The 17,423-nt window shown below is 38.0% G+C and overlaps 1 protein-coding gene and 1 long non-coding RNA gene across 2 annotated transcripts in view; both read left to right on the top strand.

The window, feature by feature from the left end:
* The window catches only part of LOC309640513 (uncharacterized protein), a gene marked incomplete at its 5' end in the record, with an annotated part of 63,948 nt that overhangs the window by 17,300 nt on the left and 29,225 nt on the right, over window positions 1–17,423 (top strand). The window lies entirely within an intron of this gene.
* Window positions 3,020–16,465, top strand: LOC309640729. Its single transcript, XR_014252364.1, has 2 exons — window positions 3,020–4,085; window positions 4,461–16,465. It is a non-coding gene; the product is annotated as an uncharacterized lncRNA (long non-coding RNA).

Genomic DNA, 17,423 nt, shown 5'->3' with positions numbered 1-17,423 from the left:
ATTTGCACGTGAAACAAATAGTTGTATTTTTTTTTTTGATGTACCTTAAAACAAAGACTTGCTGATTGAAACAAATACTAGAATAAGATCAATTCATTTAATAAGAGATTTAGGATGCAGAATTTTGCCACGGTATACAAGAGCACAAAAATCATATCCTGGCCACCTTGCTCTAAGGCAGGAACAAGTGAATATAATGGAGTAAAAGACCCAAAGAGGTTTTTGTGCCCAAATTATGTGAGCTTTAAGAGAGATTGTTGCTGCAGCCCTAGTAGTAATAGCCAGTCCTCCTGGCTCTTTACTCTTTAACAGCAAGGCGGGGAATGGTCTTTGTTCCCACTGGCCTGTTAAAATTGTAACCTATAACATATAAATTGTATCTCCCTCAGACTGTGAGCCTGTCAAGAACAGAGCTCCGTTTTCCCATTATTCTGTAACAAATACAAAACAAGAGCTAGCAATGAATAGGATACAACCTGTAGCAATTTTTGCAATATGAGGCAGGTATAAGCTCTAGGATGTAAGGGCTTTGCCATTTTTGTTTACCACTGACCTTCAAGACAGATCTGGAACTCATTCTGACCTCTGTTGGGACCATTTCAATTTAAGAGGTGTAAGGGACATTTATGCTGTTAAATTGTATCCCCCAGGAATGACTCTTTGATATCAGTTGATTTAGTCATCTGCATAATTTCTCAAAATGCAGATTCACATTAACTTTAGTAGTAATAGGAGCCCTCCACCCTCCACACATAACTATTAATTTTTTAAAACATGAAGACAGTGAGTTAAGGCAAACTTACTGTTTGTAAATTTTTTAATAACAGTTTTATTGAGATATAATTCACATACTGTAAAATCCACCCATTTAAAGTATACAGTTAGTTTTTAGTATATTCACAGAGTTGTGCAACCTTTACCATAATCAACTTTAGACCATTTTCATCAGCCCAAAAAAGAAACCCCTTATCCATTATCAGTCACTCCCCATTTCCCCCCTCCTCTCTCCCTAGCCCTAATGCAGCCACCCATGTACTTTCTCTCTCCATGGATTTGCCTATTCTGGAAAACACACATAAATGGAAACATATAACATGTTGTCCTTTGCCACTGGCTTCTTTCACTTAACATAATGTTTTCAAGGTTCCTTGGTGTTGTAGCATGTATAAATACTTCATTCCTTTTTATGGCTGAATAGCATTTCATCGAATGGATATACCACATTTTTAAAATCTATTTATCAGTTGATGGACATTTGGGCTATTTCCACTTTTGGCTATTATGAATCATCTGCTGTTAACATTCACATAAAAGTTTTTTTTTAAAAGCAACTTTATTGGAATATAGTTGCTTAACAATGTTGTGTTAGTTTCTGCTGTAAAACAAAGTGAATCAGCTATACATATACATATATCCCCATATCCCCTCCCTCTTGTGTATTTCTCCCACCCCTCTAGGTGGTCACAAACACCGAGCTGATCACCCTGTGCGATGCAGCTGCTTCCCACCAGCTATCTATTTTACATGTGGTACTGTACATATGTCAATGCTACTCTCTCATTTCGTCCCAGCTTACCCTTCCCTCACCGTGTCCTCAAGTCCATTCTCTAAGTCTGCGTCTTTATTCCTGTCCTGCCCTAGGTTCATCAGAACCATTTTTCTTTTTTTTAGATTCCATATATATGTGTTAGCATATGGTATTTGTTTTCCTCTTTCTGACTTACTTCACTCTGTATGACAGACTCTAGGTCCATCCACCTTACTACAAAAAACTCAATTTTGTTTCTTCTTATGGCTGAGTAATATTCCATTGTATATATGTGCCACATCTTCTTTATCCATTCATCTGTTGATGGACACTTAGGTTGCTTCAATGTCCTGGCTATTGTAAATAGAGCTGCAATGAACATTGTGGTACATGACTCTTTTCGAATTATGGTTTTCTCAGGGTATATGCCCAGTAGTGGGATTGTTGTGTCGTATGGTAGTTCTATTTTTAGTTTTTTAAGGAACCTCCATACTGTTCTCCATAGTGGATGTATCAATTTACATTCCCACCAGCAGTGCAAGAGGGTTCCCATTCCTCCACACCGTCCCCGGCATTTTTTGTTTGTAGATTTTTTGGTAATGGCCATTCTGACCGGTGTGAGGTGATATCTCATTGTAGTTTTGATTTGCATTCCTCTAATGATTAATGATGTTGAGCATTCTTTCATGTGTTTGTTAGCAATCTGTATATCTTCTTTGGAGAAATGTCTATTTAGGTCTTCTGCCCATTTTTGGATTGGGTTGTTTGTTCTTTTGATATTGAGCTGCATGAGCTGCTTGTAAATTTTGAAGATTAATCCTTTGTCAGTTGCTTCCTTTGCAAATATTTTCTCCCATTCTGAGGGTTGTCGTTTTTTCTTGTTTGTGGTTTCCTTTGCTGTAGAAAAGCTTTTAAGTTTCATTAGGTCCCATTTGTTTACTTTTCTTTTTATTTCCATTTCTCTAGGAGATGGGTCAAAAAGGATCTTGCTGTGATTTTTGTCATAGAGGGTTCTGCCTATGTTTTCCTCTAAGAGTTTTATAGTGTCTGGCCTTACACTTAGGTCTTTAATCCATTTTGAGTTTATTTTTGTGTTTGGTGTTAGGAAGTGTTCTAATTTCATTCTTTTACATGTAGCTGTCCAGTTTTCCCAGCACCACTTATTGAAGAGTGTGTCTTTTCTCCATTGTATATTCTTGCCTCCTTTAGCAAAGATGAGGTGATCATATGTGCATGGGTTTATCTCTGGGCTTTCTATCCTGTTCCATTGATCTATATTTCTGTTTTTGTGCCAGTACCACACTGTCTTGATTACTGTAGCTTTGTAGTAGAGTCAGAAGTCCGGGAGCCTGATCCCTCCAGCTCCGCTTTTCTTTCACAAGATTGCTTTGGCTATTAGGGGCCTCTTGTGTTTCCATACAAATTGTGAAATTTTTTGTTCTAGTTCTTGGGAAAATGCCATTGGTAGTTTGATAGGGATTGCATTGAATCTGTAGATTGCTTTGGGTAGTAGAGTCATTTTCACAATGTTGATTCTTCCAATCCAAGGACATGGTATATCTCTCCATTTGTTTGTATCATCTTTAATTCCATTTTTAAGTGTCTTATAGTTTTCTACATAGAGGTCTTTTGCTTCCTTAGGGAGGTTTATCCCTAGGTATTTTATTCTTTTTATTGCAATGGTAAATGGGAGTGTTTCCTCATTTTCTCTTTCAGATTTTTTGACGTTAGTGTATAGGAATGCAAGGGATTTCTGTGCATTAATTTTGTATCCTGCTACTTTACCAAATTCATTGATTAGCTCTAGTAGTTTTCTGGTAGCATCTTTAGAATTCTCTTTGTATAGTATCATATCATCTGCAAACAGTGACAGTTTCACTTCTTCTTTTCCGATTTGGATTCCTTTTATTTCTTTTTCTTCTCTGATTGCCATGGCTAAAACTTCCAGAACTATGTTGAATAATAGTGGTGAGAGGGGGCAACCTTGTCTTATTCCTGATCTTAGTGGAAATGGGTTCAGTTTTTCACCATTGAGAACAATGTTGGCTGTGGGTTTGTCATTTATGGCCTTTATTATGTTGAGGTAGGTTCCCTCTATACCTACTTTCTGTAGAGTTTTTATCATGAATGGGTGTTGAATTTTGTCAAAAACTTTTTCTGCATCTATTGAGATGATCATATGGTTTTTCTCCTTCAGTTTGTTAATATGGTGTATCCCATTGATTGATTTGCATATATTGAAGAATCCTAGCATTCCTGGGACAAACCCCACTTAATCATGGTGTATGATCCTTTTAATGTGCTGTTGGATTCTGTTTGCTAGTATTTTGTTGCGGATTTTTGCATCTATGTTCATCAGTGATATTGGACTGTAGGTTTCTTTTTTTGTGACATCTTTGTCTGGTTTTGGTATCAGGGTGACGGTGGCCTCGTAGAATGAGTTGAGGATTGTTCCTCCCTCTGCTATATTTTGGAAGAGTTTGAGAAGGATGGGTGTTAGCTGTTCTCTAAATATTGGATAGAATTCGCCTGTGAAGCCATCTGGTCCTGGGCTTTTGTTTGTTGGAAGATTTTTTTTTTTTTTTATAAATCAGTTTATTAATTGCCACAATGGTATAATGCAGTATTTTTTTTCCATTTTTTTAATTAATTAATTTATTTATTTATGGCTATGTTGGGTCTTCGTTTCTGTGCGAGGGCTTTCTCCAGTTACGGCAAGTGGGGGCCACTCTTCATCTTCATCGCGGTGCGCGGGCCTCTCACTATCGCGGCCTCTCCTGCTGCGGAGCACAAGCTCCAGACGCGCAGGCTCAGTAATTGTGGCTCACGGGCCCAGTTGCTCCGCGGCGTGTGGGATCTTCCCAGACCAGGGCTCGAACCCGTGTCCCCTGCATTGGCAGGCAGATTCTCAACCACTGTGCTGCCAGGGAAGCCCTGTTGGAAGATTTTTAATCACTGTCTCAATTTCAGTGCTTGTGATGGGTCTGTTTGTATTTTCTATTTCTTCCTGGTTCAGTCTTGGAAGGTTGTGCTTTTCTAAGAATCTGTCCATTTCTTCCAGGTTGTCCATTTTATTGGCATAGAGTTGCTTTAGTAATTTCTCATGATCCTTTGTATTTCTGCAGTGTCAGGTGTTATTTCTCCTTTTTCATTTCTAATTCTCTTGATTTGAGTCTTCTCCCTTTTTTTCCTGATGAGTCTTGCTAATGGTTTATCAATTTCGTTTATATTCTCCAAGAACCAGCTTTTAGTTTTATTGATCTTTGTTATTGTTTCTTTCATTTCTTTTTCATTTATTTCTGATCTGATCTTTATGATTTCTTTTCTTCTGCTAACTTTGGGGTTTTTATTTTTGGTTGTTGTTATTCTTCTTTCTCTAATTGCTTTAGGTGTAAGATTAGGTTGTTTATTTGAGATTTTTCTTGTTTCTTGAGGTAGGATTGTATTGCTATAAACTTCCCTCTTAGAACTGTTTTGCTGCATCCCATAGGTTTTGGGTCATCGTGTTTTCATTGTCATTTGTTTCTAAGTATTTTTTGATTTCCTCTTTGATTTCTTCAGTGATCTCTTGGTTATTTAGTAGCATATTGTTTAGCCTCCAAGTGTTTGTATTTTTTACAGTTTTTTTCCTGTAATTGATATCTAGTCTCATAGTGTTTTGGTCGGAAAAGATACTTGATACGATTTCAATTTTCTTAAATTTACCAAGGCTTGATTTCTGACCCAATATATGATCTATCCTGGAGAATGTTCCATGAGCACTTGAGAAGAAAGTATATTCTATTGTTTTTGGTTGGAATGTCCTATAAATATCAATTAAGTCCATCTTGTGTAGTGTTTCATTTGAAGCTTGTGTTTCCTTACTTAGTTCCATTTTGGATGAACGGTCCATTGGTGAAAGTGGGGTGTTTATGTCCCCTACTATTATTTTGTTTCTGTCGATTTCCCCTTTTATGGCTGCTAGCATTTGCCATATGTATTGAGGTGCTCCTACATTGGGTGCATAAATATTACAAATGTTATATCTTCTTCTTGGATTGATCCCTTGATCATATGTAGTGTCCTTCTTTGTCTCTTGTAATAGTATTTATTTTAAAGTCTATTTTGTCTGATATGAGAATTGCTACTCCAGCTCTCTTTTGATTTACATTTGCATAGATTATCTTTTTCCATCCCTTCACTTTCAGTCTGTATGTGTCCCTAGGTCGGAAGTGGGTCTCTTGTAGACAGCATTTATCTGGGTCTTGTTTTTATATCCTTTCACCCACTCTATGTCTTTTGTTTGGAGCATTTAATCCACTTACATTTAAGGTAATTATCCATATGTATGTTCCTATTACCATTTTCTTAATTGTTTTGGGTTTGTTACTGTAGGTCTTTTCCTTCTCTTGAGTTTCCTGCCTGGAGAAGTTCCTTTAGCATTTGCTGTAAAGCTGGTTTGGTGGTGCTGAAATCTCTTAACTTTTGCTTGTCTGTACAGCATTTAATTTCTCCGTCAACTCTGAATGAGTTCCTTGCTGGGTAGAGTAATCTTGGTTGTAGGTTTTTCCCTTTCATCACTTTAAATATGTCCTGCCACTCCCTTCTAGCTTGCAGAGTTTCTGCTGAAAGATCAGCTGTTAACCTTAGGGGGATTCCCTTGTATGTAATTTGTTGTGTTGCCCTTGCTGCTTTTAATATTTTTTCTTTGCATTTAATTTTTGATAGTTTGATTAATATGTGTCTTGGCATGTTTCTCCTTGGATTTATCCTGTATGGGACTCTCTGTGCTTCCTGGGCTTGACTGACTATTTCCATTCCCATATTAGGGAAGTTTTCAACTACAATCTCTTCAAATATTTTCTCAGTCTCTTTCTTTTTCTCTTCATCTTCTGAGACCCCTAAAATTCGAATGTTGGTGCATTTAATGTTGTCCCAGAGGTCTCTGATGCTGTCCTCAAGTCTTTTAATTCTTTTCTCTTTATTCTGCTCTGCAGTAGTTATTTCCACTATTTTATCTTCCAGGTCACTTGTCTGTTCTTCTGCCTCAGTTATTCTGCTATTGATGCCTTCTAGAGAATTTTAAATTTCATTTATTATGCTGTTCATCATTGTTTGTTTGCTCTTTAGTTCTTCTAGTTCCTTGTTCAACGTTTCTTGTATTTTCTCCATTCTATTTCCAAGATTTTGGATCATCTTTACTATCATTACTCTGTATTCTTTTTCAGGTAGACTGCCTATTTCCTCTTCATTTGTTTGGTCTGGTGGGTTTTTACTTCGCTTCTTCATCTGCTGTGTGTTTCTCTGTCTTCTCATTTTGCCTAACTTACTGTGTTTGGGGTCTCCTTTTCGCAGGCTGCAGGTTCATAGTTCCCGTTGTTCTTGGTGTCTGCCCCCAGTGGGTAAGGTTGTTTCAGTTGGGTGTGTAGGCTTCCTGGTGGAGGCGACTGATGCCTGTGTTCTGATGGATGAGGCTGGATCTTGTCTTTCTGGTGGGTAGGACCATGTCTGGTGGTGTGTTTTGGGGTGTCTGTGACCTTATTATGATTGTAGGCAGCCTCTCTGTTAACGGGCGGGGTTGTGTTCCTGTCTTGCTAGTTGTTTGGCATATGGTGTCCAGCACTGGAGCTTGAACGTCATTGAGTGTAGCTGGGTCTTAGCATTGAGACAGACATTTCTGGGAGAGCTCTTGCCGATTGATCTTACGTGGGGCTGGGAGGTCTCTGGTGGTCCAATGTCCTGAACTTGGCTCTCGCACCTCAGAGGCTCAGGCCTGACACCAGGCCGGAGCACCAAGACTCTGTCAGCCCCACAGCTCAGAAGAAAAGGGAGAAAAAAATAACTTAAAAAAATTAAAATATTTTAAAAAATTATTAACATAAAAATTAAGAATTAAAAAAAAGAGAGAGCAACCAAAGCAATAAACAAATCCATGAATGATAACAAGCACAAAAAACTAAATTAAGATAAACATAAATATCAGAAACAAATCAGTCACAGACAGCAAACCCCAAGTCTACAGTTGTTCCTAAAGTCCACCGCCTCAATTTTGGGACGATTTGTTGTCTCTTCAGATATTCCACAGATGCAGGGTACATCAAGTTGATTGTGGGGATTTAAGCTGCTGCTTCTGAGGCTGCTGGGAGAGATTTCCCTTTCTCTTCTTTGTTCACTCAGCTCCTGGGGTTCAGCTTTGGTTTTGGCCCCACCTCTGCTTGTAAGTCGCCCTCAGGCATCTTTTGGGAATTCTGAGGTCTTCTGCCAACATTCAGTTGGTGTTCTGTAGGAGTTGTTCCACTTGTAGATGTATTTTTGATGTATCTGTAGGGAGGAAGGTGATCTCCACGTCTTACTCCTCCACCACCTTGAAGGTCACATCTCATGTACAAGTTTTTGTGTAGACAAATGCTTCCAGTTCTCTCGGGTGTGCACCTAGGAGTTGAATTGCTGGGTCATAGGGTAACTGAACTGCCAGACTGCTTTCCAAAATGGCTGCATCATTCACTCCCTCCAGAACTATATGAGGGTCTTAATTTCTCCACATCATAAGGGATATTTTAATAAATGACATGATAAATGTCAAAGTGAAGCATGTGAAGTCATGATCTCTCTTAATTTACTGGCCATAAGCTCAAGTAACTTTAAACTCTTAATACTTGATTGATTCAACCTAAAAAGTAGTATTTAAAATACATGTCTATATTGTATCTAAGAGAACTTTTTGGAGTTTAGAATACATCTTAATATTTATATAATGAAGTAAGAGCTTCACTTCATAAAGAGAAATGGCCAAGGATTATAAGATAATGAATAGATTTTATTTTGTGGTTTGGAATTCTATTACGTGAATTTCTGTTAAGGGAGGGACTCAAAGATCTTATCTGTGGATAACAACCCATAAGTTAATATGGGCTACTTCTTACGGACCTGCATTGGTCTGGCCCTGTCTCCTTTTCCATTCTCCAACTACCCTTCTTTTTATTCGCTGAATGTCAGGTTATCTCTGCGGCTTTGTGTGTCTCAGCCTTACTTTGAGGAGTCACCAGCCTTCTTCCCCAGATTCTAATTAGGTGGAATGGCCTAGGTTTATGCTATCGTGGAGTAAATAAAATAAGATACTGCCTAGTTTGTGTTTTTGTTTTGGGCACTGATGGGGAGGAAACCCTAAATCGTTCTGAATAAAATCAAGACAGTGAGTAATCCTGTTGAATGCTTTAGAACTGACTTTGTGAGGTAAATATGAACACTGTAGGCTTGTGTGATGATTAAAAAATAGACCAACGTGATGTGCTGCTTTGTAGAGTTTAGGTAAGTGAAAAATTGAGGGGTTGAAGCAAGCTATAGTTCCTCTACTTCTGGTTTTATGTTTTTGGCATCTCATATTCTATAATATTTCAACTCAATTCCACCTTGTTTCAAGCATGACTTTCTAAAACTGTGTGTACATGAAGTGAACACATGAACCCAACGGATTGTAACATGGTGAATTTTTTCTTTTTAAAAAAGCTTACTTTATCTTATGAGATTCTCTCAGTTGTGCTCTTAGGTGACATTTGCATTCAGAAATGTCTTGAAAATAAATGAAGACTTTACAGGAATCACAGTGGACAAAATGCTGTGTCTGTCCTTTCATTACTGGCTGATCTTAGTGCAATTACCATTCTCCTCTGTATTATTACACACTCAGACCTGCTGGGTGCCCCACGCAAATGCCTGAATTTTTTTTTTAAATCAGAAATTCTCTCTGTTCCCCATCAAGCGTTATTCCTGTTTAAGGTTTGCAATTAGAACACCATCAAGCTATCTTGTATTTTAAAGTACTGGTAGAGGTTGAATGCCCGTCCAGTTTTCCAAGGACCCAGGGCGGGGAGAAAAGTAAAGACTCCTCTGCTGCTCTCTTCATCCCTGCAGGGAAGGTGAGAAAGCAGAGCTGCAGAGAGGTTAAGAAACCTGTACCATGTCATTCAGCTGTTCTCATGATGTCCCACAGAGACACAATTGGCACTGACCATCGATGCAGACCCCAGCCTTGGACCACGACTCCCCGCAAAGACAGAGAGGCCCCTTGTGCCTCAGTGCACACAGCTGGTCAAGTGCACGCTGATATGCCGTGTGACTGACAGGGTCTTGGTGCTCCAGCTGCGTGTCAGGCCTGTGCCTCTGAGGTGGGAGAGCCGAGTTCAGGACATTGGTCCACCAGAGACCTCCCAGCTCCAAGTAATATCAAATGGTGAAAGCTCTCGCAGAGATCTCCAACTCCATGCTAAGACCCAGCTCCACTCAACAACCGCAAGCTACAGTGCTAGACACCCCATGCCAAACAACTAGCAAGACAGGAATACAACTCCGCCCATTAGCAGAGAGGCTGCCTAATATCAAAATAAGGTCACAGACACCCCAAAACACACCACCGGACACGGTTCTGCCCACAAGAAAGACAAGATCCAGCCTCATCCACCAGAACACAGGCACCAGTCACCTCCACCAGGAAGCCTACACAACCAACTGAACCAACTTTACCCACTGGGGGCAGACGGCAAAAACAATGGTAACTACGAACCTGCAGCCTGCGAAAAGGAGACCCCAAACACAGTAAGTTAAGCAAGATGAGAAGACAGAGAAACACACAGCAGATGAAAGAGCAATGTAAAAACCCACAGACCAAACAAATGAAGAGGAAATAGGCAGTCTACCTGAAAAAGAATTCAGAGTAATGATAATAAAGATGATCCAAAATCTTGGAAATAGAATGGAGAAAATACAAGAAATGTTTAACAAGGAACTAGAAGAACTGAAGAGCAAACAGCCAATGATGAACAACACAATAAATGAAATTTAAAATTCTCTAGAAGGAATCAACAGCAGAATAACTGAGGCAGAAGAACGGATAAGTGACCTGGAAGATAAAATAGTGGAAATAACTTCTGCAGAGCAGAATAAAGAAAAAAGAATGAAAAGACTTGAGGACAGCCTCAGAGACCTCTGGGACAACCATAAATGTAACAACATTCGAATTATAGGGGTCCAGGAGAAGACGAGAAAGAAAAAGGGACTGAGAAAATACTTGAAGAGATTGTAAGTGAAAACTTCCCTTATATGGGAAAGGAAATAATCAATCAAGTCCAGGAAGCGCAGAGAGTCCCATACAGGATAAATCCAAGGAGAAACATGCCAAGACACATATTAATCAAATTTTCAAGAATTAAATACAAAGAAAAAATATTAAAAGCAGCAAGGGCAACACAACAAATTACATACAAGGGAATCCCCATAAGGTTAACAGCTGATCTTTCAGCAGAAACTCTGCAAGCTAGAAAGGAGTGGCAGGACATATTTAAAGTGATGAAAGGGAAAAACGTACAACCAAGATTACTCTACCCAGCAAGGATCTCATTCAGAGTTGATGGAGAAATTAAAAGCTTTACAGACAAGCAAAAGTTAAGAGAATTCAGCACCACCAAACCAGCTTTACAGCAAATGCTAAAGGAACTTCTCTAGGCAGGAAACACAAGAGAAGGAAAAGACCTACAGTAACAAACCCAAAACAATTATGAAAATGGTAATAGGAACATTACCAAACATATCGATAACTACCTTAAAGGTAAATGGATTAAATGCTCCAACCAAGAGACATAGACTGGCTGAATGGATACAAAAACAAGACCCATAAATATGCTGTCTATGAGACCCACTTCAGACCTAAGGACACATACAGACTGAAAGTGAGGGGATGGAAAATGATAATCCATGCAAATGGAAATCAAAAGAAAGCTGGAGTAGCAATTCTCATATTAGACAAAATAGACTTTAAAGTAAAGACTATTACAAGAGACAAAGAAGGACACTACATATGATCAAGGGATCACTCCAAGAAGAATATATAACAATTGTAAATATTTATGCACCCCACATAGGAGCACCTCAATACCTAAGGCAAATGCTAGCAGCCATAAAAGGGGAAATCGACACTAAAACAATCATAGTAGGGGATTTTAACACCCCACTTTCACCAATGGACAGAACATCCAAAGTGAAAATAAATAAGGAAACACAAGCTTTAAATGACACATTAGACAAGATGGACTTAATTGATATGTATAGGACATTCCAACCAAAAACAACAGAATATACCTTCTTCTCAAGTGCTCATGGTACATTCTCCAGGATAGATCATATATTGGGTCAGAAATCAAGCCTTGGTAAATTTAAGAAAATTGAAATCATATCAAGTATCTTTTCCGACCAAAACGCTATGAGACTAGATATCAATTACAGGAAAAAAACTGTAAAAAATACAAACACTTGGAGGCTAAACAATACGCTACAAATAACCAAGAGATCACTGAAGAAATCAAAGAGGAAATCAAAAAATACTTAGAAACAAATGACTATGAAAACACGATGACTCAAAACCTATGGGATGCAGCAAAAGCAGTTTTAAGAGGGAAGTTTATAGCAATACAATCCTTCCTCAAGAAACAAGACAAATCTCAATTAAACAACCTAATCTTACACCTAAAGCAATTAGAGGAAGAAGAACAAAAAAAACCCAGTCAGCAGAAGGAAAGAAATCATAAAGATCAGAGCAGAAATAAATGAAAAAGAAATGAAAGAAACAATAGCAAAGATCAATAAAACTAAAAGCTGGTTCTTTGAGAAGATAAACAAAATTGATAAACCATTAGCCAGACTCATCAAGAAAAAAAGGGAGAAGAGTCAAATCAAGAGAATTAGAAATGAAAAAGGAGAAGTAACACCTGGCACTGCAGAAATACAAAGGATCATGAGAGACTACTACAAGCAACTCTATGCCAATAAAATGGACAACCTGGAAGAAATGGACAGATTCTTAGAAAAGCACAACCTTTCAAGACTGAACCAGGAAGAAATAGAAAATACAAACAGACCCATCACAAGCATTGAAATTGAGACAGTGATTTAAAATCTTCCAACAAACAAAAGCCCAGGACCAGATGGCTTCACAGGCGAATTCTATCAAACATTTAGAGAAGAGTTAACACCTATCCTTCTCAAACTCTTCCAAAATATAGCAGAGAAAGGAATACTTCCCAACTCATTCTACGAGGCCACCGTCACCCTGATACTAAAACCAGAGAAAGATGTCACAAAAAAAGAAACCTACAGGCCAATATCACTGATGAACATAGATGCAAAAATCCGCAACAAAATACTAGCAAACAGAATCCAACAGCACATTAAAAGGATCACACACCATTATCAAGCGGGGTTTATTCCAGGAATGTGAGGATTCTTCAATATACGCAAATCAATCAATGTGATACACCATATTAACAAACTGAAGGAGAAAAACCATATGATCATCTCAATAGATGCAGAAAAAGCTTTCGACAAAATTCAACACCCATTTATGATAAAAACTCTCCTGAAAGTAGGCATAGAGGGAACTTACCTCAACATAATAAATGCCATATATGACAAACCCACAGCCAACATCGTTCCGAATGGTGAAAAACTGATATCATTTTCTCTAATGTCAGGAACAAGACAAAGTTGCCCACTCTCACCACTATTATTCAACAAAGTTTTGGAAGTTTTAGCCACAGCAATCAGACAAGAAAAAAAAAAATAAAAGGAATCCAAATCAAAAAAGAAGAAGTAAAACTGTAACTATTTGCAGATGACATGATACTATACATAGAGAATCCTAAAGATGCTACCAGAAAACTACTAGAGCTAATCAATGAATTTGGTAAAGTAGCAGGATACAAAATTAATGCACAGAAATCTCTTGCATTCCTCTACACTAATGATGAAAATCTGAAAGAGAAATTAAGGAAACACTCCCATTTACCATTGCAACAAAAAGAATAAAATATCTAGGAATAAACCTACCTAAGGAGGTAAAAGACCTATATGCAGAAAACTATAAGACACTTATAAATGAAATTAAAGATGATACAAACAGATGGAGAGATATACTATGTTCTTGGATTGGAAGAATCAACCTTGTGAAAATGACTATACTACCCAAAGCAATCTACAGATTGAATGCAATCCCTATTAAACCACCAATGGCATTTTGACAGAACTAGAACAAAAAATTTCACAATTTGTATGGAAACACAAAAGACCCTGAATAGCCAAAACAATCTAGAGACAGAAAAACGGAGCTGGAGGAATCAGGTTCCCGGACTTCAGACTCTACTACAAAGCTACAGTAATCAAGACAGTATGGTACTGGCACAAAAACCGAAACACAGATCAATGGAACAGGATAGAAAGCCCAGAGATAAACCCACACACCTATGGTCACCTTATTTTTGATAAAGGAGGCAAGAATATACAATGGAGAAAAGACACGCTCTTCATTAAGTGGTGCTGGGAAAACTGGACAGCTACATGTAAAAGAATGAAATTAGAACACTCCCTAATGCCATACACAAAAACAAACTCAAAATGGATTAAAGACCTAAGTGTAAGGCCAGACACTATAAAACTAGTTCAGAACACAGAAAACATAGGCAGAACACTCTATGACATAAATCAGAGCAAGATCCTTTTTGACCCATCTCCTAGAGAAATGGAAATAAAAACAAAAATGAACAAATGGGACCTAATGAAGCTTAAAAGCTGTTACACAGCAAAGGAGACCATAAACAAGGCAAAAAAACCACCCTCAGAATGGGAGAAAATATTTGCAAATGAAGCAACTGACAAAAGATTAATCTCCAATATTTACAAGCAGCTCATGCAGCTCAATATCAAAAAAACCAACAACCCAGTCCAAAAATGGGCAGAAGACCCAAATAGATATTTCTCCAAAGAAGATACACAGATTGGCAACAAACACTTGAAAGGATGCTCAACATCACTAATCATTAGAGAAATGCAAATCAAAACTACAATGAGGTATCACCTTACACCAGTCAGAATGGCCATCATCAAAAAATCTACAAACAATAAATGCTGGAGAGGGTATGGAGAAAAGGGAACCCTCCTGCACTGTTGGTGGGAATGTAAATTGATACAGCCACTATGGAGCACATTATGGAGGTTCCTTAAAAAACTAAAAATAGAACTACCATACGACCCAGCAATCCCACTACTGGGCATATACCCTGAGAAAACCATAATTCCAAAATAGTCATGTACCATAATATTCATTGCAGCACTATTTACAGTAGCCAGTACATGGAAGCAACCTAAGTGTCCAATGACAGATGAATGGATAAAGAAGATGTGGCACATATATACAATGGAATATTACTCAGCCATAAAAAGAAATGAAATTGAGTTATTTGTAGTGAGGTGGATGGCCCTAGAGTCTGTCATACAGAGTGAAGTAAGTCAGAGAGAGAAAAACAAATACCGTATGCTAACACATATATATGGAATCTAAATTTAAAAAAAGGTTCTGATGAACCTAGGGACAGGACAGGAATAAAGACGCAGACGTAGAGAATGGACTTGAGCATACGGGGAATGGGAAGGGGAAGCTGGGACGAAGAGAGAGAGTGGCATGGACATATATACACTACCAAATATAAAACAGATAGCTAGTGGGAAGCAGCCACATAGCACAAGGAGATCAGCTTGGTGCTTTGTGACCACCTAGAGGGGTGGGATAGGGAGGGTGGGAGGGACACGCAAGAGGGAGGAGATGTGGGGATATATGTATATGTATAGCTGATTCACTTTGTTATAAAGCAGAAACTGACACACCATTGTAAAGAAATTATACTCCAATAAAATGTTAAATAAATAAATAAATAAATAAAGTAGTGGTAGATTTTCCTTCTGGAACATTTATCTTTTGTGGAGAATCACTTACTATAAATTGATGAATACAGGGCTTACTACTTTACTTGGTGTATAAAAACTATTTTTAAATTAGCTATAAATGTGATGCCGTTTATAAATTCCACCTCAAAAGTACTATTTCTGTTCGCTTGTGTTGCTGCATTCATAAGCATCCAGTAGAAGTTTACTCATTTGTAATTCTCAGGATTGGAAATCCTAATGCTTTCTATTTTTTATATGTTTACTGTATGTGGTAATTTGTGACCAAATTTGGTGATTCAGAGGCACTGGTACAATAGGGCTTTTAAAAAATCATCAAAGAAAGAATAAATTTTGTTCCTAATGAATTCATTTTATTTTAGCATAAAAAAAAAAAAAAAGGCTTTGTAGAAGCCAAACATCAGACTTGAAGCCCAGCTTCATCTTTTTCTAGTTCTGACCTTGGACAAGTTATTTCACCTCTCAGCCTCATTTTCCTCCTCTCTCTTTCACTGATAATCACATATAGCTCATAAGTTTCTTGTGAGAATTAAGCAAGCCAACACATAATGGCTTGTCTGGCACATAATTTGTACTCAGTAAATGTTGCCTCTTGCTATTGTCAACAACAGCAATGGCAATAATAATAATACTTTGGAAATGTGTTATTCTATGTGGGGCGTTTGTTGTAATCTTTATTAACCAACTAATGTGATACCCTATGACTCAATTACTATACCTTTTATTCTGTGGGTTATATAGTAGCTATGCACACAGGTACAGGTGCACGCACACACACACACACACACACACACACACACAAGTCCATACGTACTGCACCTGAAGTTTTTAAGGAGAGGTCCTAGAATTTAAATCCTCCTATATTAGGATACATATATTCTCAAGGTCAATACTGTCTCAGGTCTTCTCAAATGTAGGAAGAAACATGAGCACATAACTATGCTATATGGTACACTGTCTCAAACTTGAAGACAATTCCAGCTGACTGAACACCATCTTAACCTAGGGCACCCATGGTTTATAGCTCACTCTTTATTGTGTCAAGAGGGCGCAAGGCCAAGCTTGCCCAAAGAAAGAAAGCACTTTGGAGAGAGCAAAATGTGGATTTGACTCTGGGGCAGCACAGGGGTGCTGTGATTGTCTTACCCATCTCACACACAGTACACTTCACACAAAGCACTGTGGCAACATCACACAGCTAAATATTCTAACACTGAACAACACATTTCTGTGAAAGCTTTTGTTAATGTCTATATGACACTCTCCCCAAAATGTCACCCTCACATTTTAGTCTGTTGACCAGTTATAGTTTTACATACTGATGCTATAAAACTGGTTTAATAATTTTTTCACTTAAGCTACTGATTTTATTTTCCCAGGAATGACTAAGTTGTTTCTTTCTCCTAGGCATAGAGTTTAAATCTGCTTCAAAAAGGACTTGTTTATGTGTCCTTTAAAAAAAAAAAGTCAAGGGAAAAGTCATATTTTTTCTTTTTGTACAAATCCCTGTATATTTTTAATTTGGAGAGTCATCGAAATCATTATAATCTACTTGCCTACTAAAAAAAAGTATTAAGGGAGACCCTTGAGACCCCTGAGCCCAGGACACTTTGTAATGAATGAGCATAAGGCCCAGTGCTACGAATGCGAGTGGATTTTGGAAGATGGCATAGGGCTTTTCTTTTTCAGACCCTTCTTAAAACCTGGAAAGAGAGTCATCATTGGGATTGGTGATGTATTCTGTATGAGGATAATTTTGCCTCTGGGAAAGTCAGAGTCAGGCCAAAATCACTCCTGGGATACTCAAGTCTGAAGTCACTTGTTTGGCTCTGCTCGCTAGAGAACTCAAGAATGCTATTCATTGGCCAATGTGGACAGTGGTTGAGAAATGATTTGCTGTAACAATCATCTCCACAATTTGTTAAGATACAGAAATTCTTCTTCATTGCTTTTCAAGCCCTGGAAAGACAAATCTTGGTGGAGTTTTCAGGTGGGACTTGGAAATAAAGGGCTAGTATATGTTTAAAAATCTCCATGAGCGTTCTTTCTCTCAAAGAACTTTGAAGTGCCTGTTAGTCTTTTGAACAGGTTTTTTGGAAAAACAATCGTGCTATAACGCCAGCTTTTGTTAAAA

The sequence above is a fragment of the Balaenoptera physalus genome (assembly GCF_965194825.1).
Source record: "Balaenoptera physalus genome assembly, chromosome: 13".
Taxonomy (NCBI): Eukaryota; Metazoa; Chordata; class Mammalia; order Artiodactyla; family Balaenopteridae; genus Balaenoptera; species Balaenoptera physalus.
Note: the sequence above shows the minus strand (reverse complement) of the source record. Positions and strands in the feature narration are given on the sequence as shown.